The 7182-nt window shown below is 35.6% G+C and overlaps 1 pseudogene; it reads left to right on the top strand.

Annotated features, from left to right (window-relative positions):
- The first annotated feature begins 3916 nt into the window (after positions 1 to 3916).
- On the top strand, positions 3917 to 4774 carry LOC145133000 (pectinesterase inhibitor 10 pseudogene; annotated as a pseudogene).
- Positions 4775 to 7182: the final 2408 nt, after the last annotated feature.

The raw sequence follows: 7182 nt of genomic DNA, 5'->3' as shown, positions 1-7182 counted from the left end.
TTGCAGAATTTTTGCCCTTCGGATGCTTCAGAAATTTCGACAATTGGGGTCGAATGCTGATTTGTCACAAGAGAAAAAGTCATGTGAGAGTTTGAAGTTTACAGTCGAGAGCCACGACTTTTAATAAGTGTGGGGTGCGTGTCGATATTGTGAGAGTTTATTATATAAAAGAGTGACATTTCTACCATACATTGATTCCTATGGCATGGATGAGTTGTTCCCACACCATGGAGTTTTATTTTGACACAAAGCAGAATTATTGTCCCGGCTGCCACGACATGGTTGACACTTTCCTATGTCGTGGAGGAGTTTTTCATCGCGAAAGGAGGCTGCCATTCTCGATACCACAACGTGGCCACCAATTACCACGTCGTGGTTATGCTATTATTCGCAATATAGATTTTACTTCACTAGACGACACGACGTGGTCGACACTTTACCACGTCATGGACACTACACATTGCATTAGTTTGAAATTCTTTGCACCACATTTCAGAAGTCGGTGTTCTTGATTTTATTTTCCGGCACATTCAGAAGCAGCAGCTCCAGTTTTCTATCTTCCAGCACATTTATGGAGCAACTTTTAGCAGCACCAATCGATCTCGCCACTACTACCCCAGGGAGTCTATTCATTTTTCTCTCTTTTTTACTGTTTTTATGTGCTTAATTAGTTTTATGCATCCAATGAGAGCATTGTATGAAATAAGTGTGGGGTAGGGGTCGAAAAAGGAATTTAAATTGGAAAATTAAAAATTGCTAGATTAGGAAATTTATAAATTTATAAATTTGAAATAATAGTTTAGTTTAGGAAAATCTAGTGATAATTTAAACTTTTGCTAATATTTTATGGGATGATCCGATGAGAACCCAAATGTTTACCTGAGCCTACACATGTTATAGTGTATTTGTGGCTTCCCATTTCCTAGTGAAAAATCATGAGATATGAAAGGTAATCTGGTAGTTTATATGGCATAATACATTTTGCAGCCTAAACCTGAAATCTATCCAGGAAAGCTTATGTAGTCATTGCACTTGGACTAATATCTTAACCAATAAAGGTTGAAGTTAAGCTCCTTGCTTAAGCATGTAGGGTATGAGCGAAAAAAGTGAGATATAAAAAAAATTTACCAAAAAGTTGAAAGAATTTTGGAGCAGTCATGTATGAAATCCAAAGATCAAAATTCTAAAGAGATCAAAAAGTTGAAGATACCAAAAATCAAACATAAAGGTGGTGAATTCAAAGAAATCAAAGCAAATATCAAAGAAGAGATGAATTCCAAGAGCTTCATTGTGGTATCAAAGTGTAATTCTTTCTAGAGTTTATGTATGCTTGGTAGTTTAACCAAAAATACCTTGAGGTTAAGAAAGATTTCTGAGGATTGATTCGGAGGGTTGCAAAAATGAATGCCGTATAAGCTAAGGGGTGAAGGTTCATAAAGATTGTGAGTATTTAGGAGTGGGAAGTTCTTAGGAATTGTAGACACACATACATGCATTGCGGTCTTGGGATAATGGCTGGGTTTGAAATGGATTATTCTATGCGATATTGGTGAGATAATAAAATCAGTTTTGCTTGAGGGCAAGCAAAAGGCTAGTGTGGGGTAGTTTGATAACGTCTATTTTATGCATATATTTATGATATTTTCTTATTATTTTATACTATGTTTTTATGTTATTTATAACTAAAACATACTTAATATGCTTTGAAATATTCAATTACAGTTAAAATGGGAGCTGGAATACAAAAGGAAGAAAATGGAGCTGAAAAGATGCAAAAAGGATATTGCTGGCAGATTGACCCATCTTCAGTGTTTCGGGTATATCTGATGACTCATAAGTCCAATTGACGAGATTCAAAATGTGCTGAAAACTAGACGAAATTTCCTACGATTTATGTGAGAGAGACTTTTTGCTAATTCGGTATTTATCTTATCCAAAATCGGCCTTGAAGATGAAGCATAAAAGCTGGACGGAAATTCCCTCCAAGTTACTTATTCCCCAAGCACCACTTACCTTATTTTTATTTCCTTAATCCCTAAGCCAACATTAGTTTCCTTATTCCTATCCAACTCTAATATTCCATATTAATTCCATCTCCATTTAACTATAAATACCCCATATCATTCACCCATTTTCATAATCTATGATATGCCACTTCGACTTGTGCGACAATAAAACTTCATAACTGCCGTTTTGAGGGTCTAGAAGGCGGCCGGAAGGCCGTTAAGCTGGCAGGAGCGAAGATCTGAAGGATTGGAGAGTGGATTCGTGTCGGTAATCATGTGGTTTGTTATCGTGACCATGTTTAGCATTCCACCGTGATACTATTATGTTTCTACTTTCTGATTTTGGTATCAAAACCATTTGCTTTGAGTTTATGATTAGATGAAACCTTGATTATTGGATTAATTGCTATATTTGATTGTTTTATTCATGTTTAATTTATCTTGTTAAGCTTGTTAAAAGATCCTTATGTGTTAATGACAATTATTTTCTGTTAATTATTAAGTATATCGAGTTGTATGAACATCTGCTTGATTGCTTGCCTCTTATGATTTTGATGACCATCAAGATTATATGCCTAGGAATAGTGAACATAAAACTAGGGTTAACTAGAAAATAAGTAAATTAATGTGTGAGTATATGTGACGACCAATCACATATAATTTGATTGAATTGACAAATTTAATTAACTATTATTACAAGTCTTGCTTGATACGAACTGAACACTATGAAACATGTTAGTTTAATCAATTGATCACTGCTTGAATTGACTTGTTTGCTAAAGGATTAGTAATAGTGAACATGAACCTAATCATTTTAGAAATCAGGGAACATGAATAAATAAATCTGTGTGTGCAATTATCTATGATTTTAAGATGTAATCTGTCTAAACCAAAGTACCTAAAGAGATTTGTCTTCTTGTCAGTTTATCGAGATTTGCTATTTAGTTGTTCGTTTGAGATTTAATAAACCCTTTCTTTACTGCTTTTGTGTGTTTTTGTGTAACCTATAATCAAACATTTTAAATTAATTCACTACCGTTCCCCTTGAGTTCGACACCCTTGCTTATCAAAGCTATATTATACTCGATCGGGTTCACTGCCTGTAAGGTATAGTTTAGATGCGATAAAATATGAATTATAAATAAAAAAACTAGTGCATTAAATATTCACGTCAAACCCAAACGTCACTCCAAAATACATTGTTCCGGACAAAATGATCATTTTTTCAAAAACATATTAATTGATTATTTTTGTAAAAAAAAAAAAAAACATTTATGTAGGTTAAATTACTCAATTTTCCAATAATATATTCCCTGTTATGTACGGACGTTAATTTGATGTCGACACATGCATAAGACAAAAACAACATATTCTAGCGTTTTCGTTTAATGTTTATTAATATTCCTTGATTACGCTTTCAAAATAAGTGCTTAATTTAGCAATATCTATAGACTACTGTAGTACGTTATCCTTCCAACCAATCCGAAGCAATACATGTACTATCAAGTGGTCCGGAAAAGTTGATTGCAATTTTGTAGCCCCCAGCGGTCCAACCTCAACATACTGTATTGTCCCATTTCTAGACCCCGGTGAAGCCCCTTTCCAACAGTCCAAACTAATCATTCTTCATTATGTCGACCACTATTAACACATGTGAACTCAAAATATACTACAGAGAATTGAACTTAATCTAATGCAACTTATTAGCTTACAAATTATCTCCACGTAAGTTCCCATCATTTAATCAATAAAAGAATGGGTAGGTTTGCATAATTGCAAGTTGTTAAAGGGAACTCGAAAGTCGATAGATATTTTGGCACATGTGTAGTGTGTACACACACATTATCTTAGATAAAGACTAGAACTTGAGAAGATAAGCGCCATTTGATTTTCCTATAAATTTGGGAGTGCATTTGCTCAACCTTCACAACCTACCTTCAATTCTTAGCTTCAATCTTTAAGCTAGACAGCATTTCTTCAAAGTTCAAACCTTTCCTAAAAGAAGTTCAAAATATGGAAGGCTCATATTTTACATATTCTATAGCCCGTAACATTCTCCTAATAGCAATTTTTTTCACTTCCTCCATTAGTTTTATCTCCGCCCTTGAGAAAACAAATGTTGAGTTCATCAGAACATCATGCGGTTTGACAACTTACCCTACACTCTGCTTCAACTCATTGTCAAGTCGATCAGGTGCAATCCAAACAAGCCCAAAGCTACTAGCCCAAGCAGCTCTATCAGTCACCCTCGACACGACCCGCTCCACTTCATTAGCAATGGTAAAATTGTCACAAAAGCATGGCATGGCTCCCCTAGAGGTTGCAGCCATGAAAGACTGCATTGAGTTGCTGAGTGACGCGGTATACGAATTGAAAAAATCAATTGAGGAGATGAGTCAACCGGGTTCCAAAGATACCCGGCTAGTGATGAGTGACATACAAACATGGGTGAGTTCTGCAATGACGGATGAAGACACTTGCTCCGAGGGGTTTGTGAATGAAACGAAAATGAAAAATGTGGTGAGAGGAAAGATTGTGAATGTTGCCCATTTAACTAGCAATGCTCTGACTTTAGTCAACAGTTATGCTTCTCTACGCGGATAATTTAAGGAAAATAGCTTAGAGATACATTTCAAGAATCACATAGCTAGCAAGGCAAATGGCTGCTACTTAATTGCTAGTCTTTGATTGCAAATGCGATGTCTTTTATATTGAGAGAAAATGTTAATTTGAAAATATTATTGTGTATCAATGATCTCTTGACAATAGTATTTATGATGTCTCGTATTGCTTTCATACTTACTATTACCACCTCTCATATATATATATATATATATATATATATATATATATATATATATATATATATATATATATATATATATATATATATATAGGTTCTGTTCTAACTATATATTATATTGTTGTGTGAAGGTAGGAATTAATCATTTTACATCATATAATAAGAAGGATAAATATGTAAATCACCATATAATAATTAAATTAAAATAAAATAACTTCCATATTAAAATCCTAGAATCAGGGATTCGGTTATATTTTTTTCTAATTGCATCTGACGAACCAAAGAGGCGGCATCCGATTGTATATCCTCGATGAAGCGAAAAGAAGAGGAGTTCATGAACTGATCCGGAGAAGGAAAAATGTTTGGGTTTTAGTCCCGTAACCATGGATTACGACGTAAGAATGGAGGTGTGATGGGTCGTCATTCGCCTCCACCATGTACGATTTTTGTAATTACGAAAAAAAAGGAAAAAAAACAATCAAAGTCGCATTCCTTCGAATTACATGTAAGCTTCATCTACCCTATCAATTTTTGCGAGCCCATATCCATATGTGATTACATTTAGAGGATGGCATTTGCCTTTATTTCTTCTAGAAGGTTAAACAATAATCGGATTTGCGAAAAACCATGAATTAAAGGTTTGTTTATTGCTATTTGATTTTTATAATTATTGTGATATTGAAAAGGTTTGTGTATTGCTGAGTAAATACGAGATGACTATTTGATTTTCATCTACAGTATTGTTTTATTTATAATCCTATCATATGCATTTCTTGAAATTTTGTTTAATTTTTCTGCCCTCTAAGTGTTTGATAAAATGTCTATAAGACACCCTATAAGGAATATAATTCACGCTTAAGGTTCCCATTGTATTGATTGAAATTATATAGTACAACAATTACAAGATAAGATACAAGATAACTTATAATTTAAATACATTTAAATAAATCTAGAGATAATCACGTTTTATCTAGGTGTGTAAACGAGTCGAGCCGAGCTCGAGCCTGACCAAGCTCGAGCTCGGCTCGTTTAATTTTGAGGAAGCTCGAGCTCGAGCTCGAGCTCGATTCGAGCCTTAAAATGAAGCTCGAGCTCGGCTCATGAACAATTTAGTGGGCTCACGAGCCTAATCGAGCCTAAACAAGCCTCAAGCTCGAGCTCGAGCTCGATTCGAGCCTTAAAATGAAGCTCGAGCTCGGCTCATGAACAATTTAGTGGGCTCACGAGCCTAATCGAGCCTAAACAAGCCTCAATGTATATATATATATATATATATATATATATATATATATATATATATATATATATATATATATATATATATATGTGTGTGTGTGTGTATGGATGTATGTGTATATATATATATATATATATATATATATATATATATATATATATACACACACACATATAGGCTCGTTTAAGCTCGTTTAGGCTCGCGATCCCATTAATTGAAGCTCGGCTCGAGCTCGTTTAATAAACGAGCCTCATATTTAGGCTCGAGCTCGGCTCAGGCTCGTTTAATTCGATCTCGAGTCGAGCTTTTAACGAGTCGATCACGAGTAGCTCACGAGTAGCTCGGCTCACTTACACCCCTAGTTTTATCTCTAATACCCCCCGTCAAGCTGAGCGGTGGAGGACCAACACGAACCTTGGTTCGAAATCTCTCGAATAAAGGACGGGGGAGACTTTTGGTAAAAATGTTAGCTAACTGAAGATGAGTGGGAACAAACTTTGTACGGAGCTTTCCAGAGGCAACGAGCCCGCGTACAAAATGGTAGTCGATGTCGATGTGTTTGGCTCTCTTGTGTGCAATGGGATTTTGGCTGAGAAATAGTGCACTTCGGTTATCACTGAGGAGAGTAGGACAATCAGGTGGAAGAGCATGAAGTTCTCGCAGGAGATGACTAACCCAAACTATTTCTGCAACAGTGTTAGCCATGACACGATATTCAGATTCACAACTGGATCGGGAAACGGTAGGTTGCTTTTTAGCACTCCAAGAGACAAGGTTTCCTCCAAGAAATATTGAGTAGCCATATGTGGATCGTCGTGTTTCAATACACCTTGCCCAATCTGCATCCAAGTAACCAACTAATGAGGTAGATGTAGGTCTTGAAAAATATAAACCATAAGAGATGGTGCCTTTGACATAGCGAAGGATGCGTTTGACTGCCTGAAAGTGATCATTGGTTGGAGCATGAAGAAACTGATTGACTTGATTTACTGCGTACGAGAGGTCAGGGCGAGTGATTGTGAGATACTGTAGGGCTTCAACAAGTGATCTATACAGAGTAGGGTCAGAAAACAGTGATCCATGGGAAGTAAGCAACTCATAAGTAGACAATGGGGTAAAGACAGGTTTAGATTTGA

Source organism: Lactuca virosa, chromosome 8 (assembly GCF_052849685.1).
Source record: "Lactuca virosa cultivar CGN04683 chromosome 8, Lactuca_virosa_CGN04683_v6, whole genome shotgun sequence".
Lineage (NCBI taxonomy): Eukaryota > Viridiplantae > Streptophyta > Magnoliopsida > Asterales > Asteraceae > Lactuca > Lactuca virosa.
Note: the sequence above shows the minus strand (reverse complement) of the source record. Positions and strands in the feature narration are given on the sequence as shown.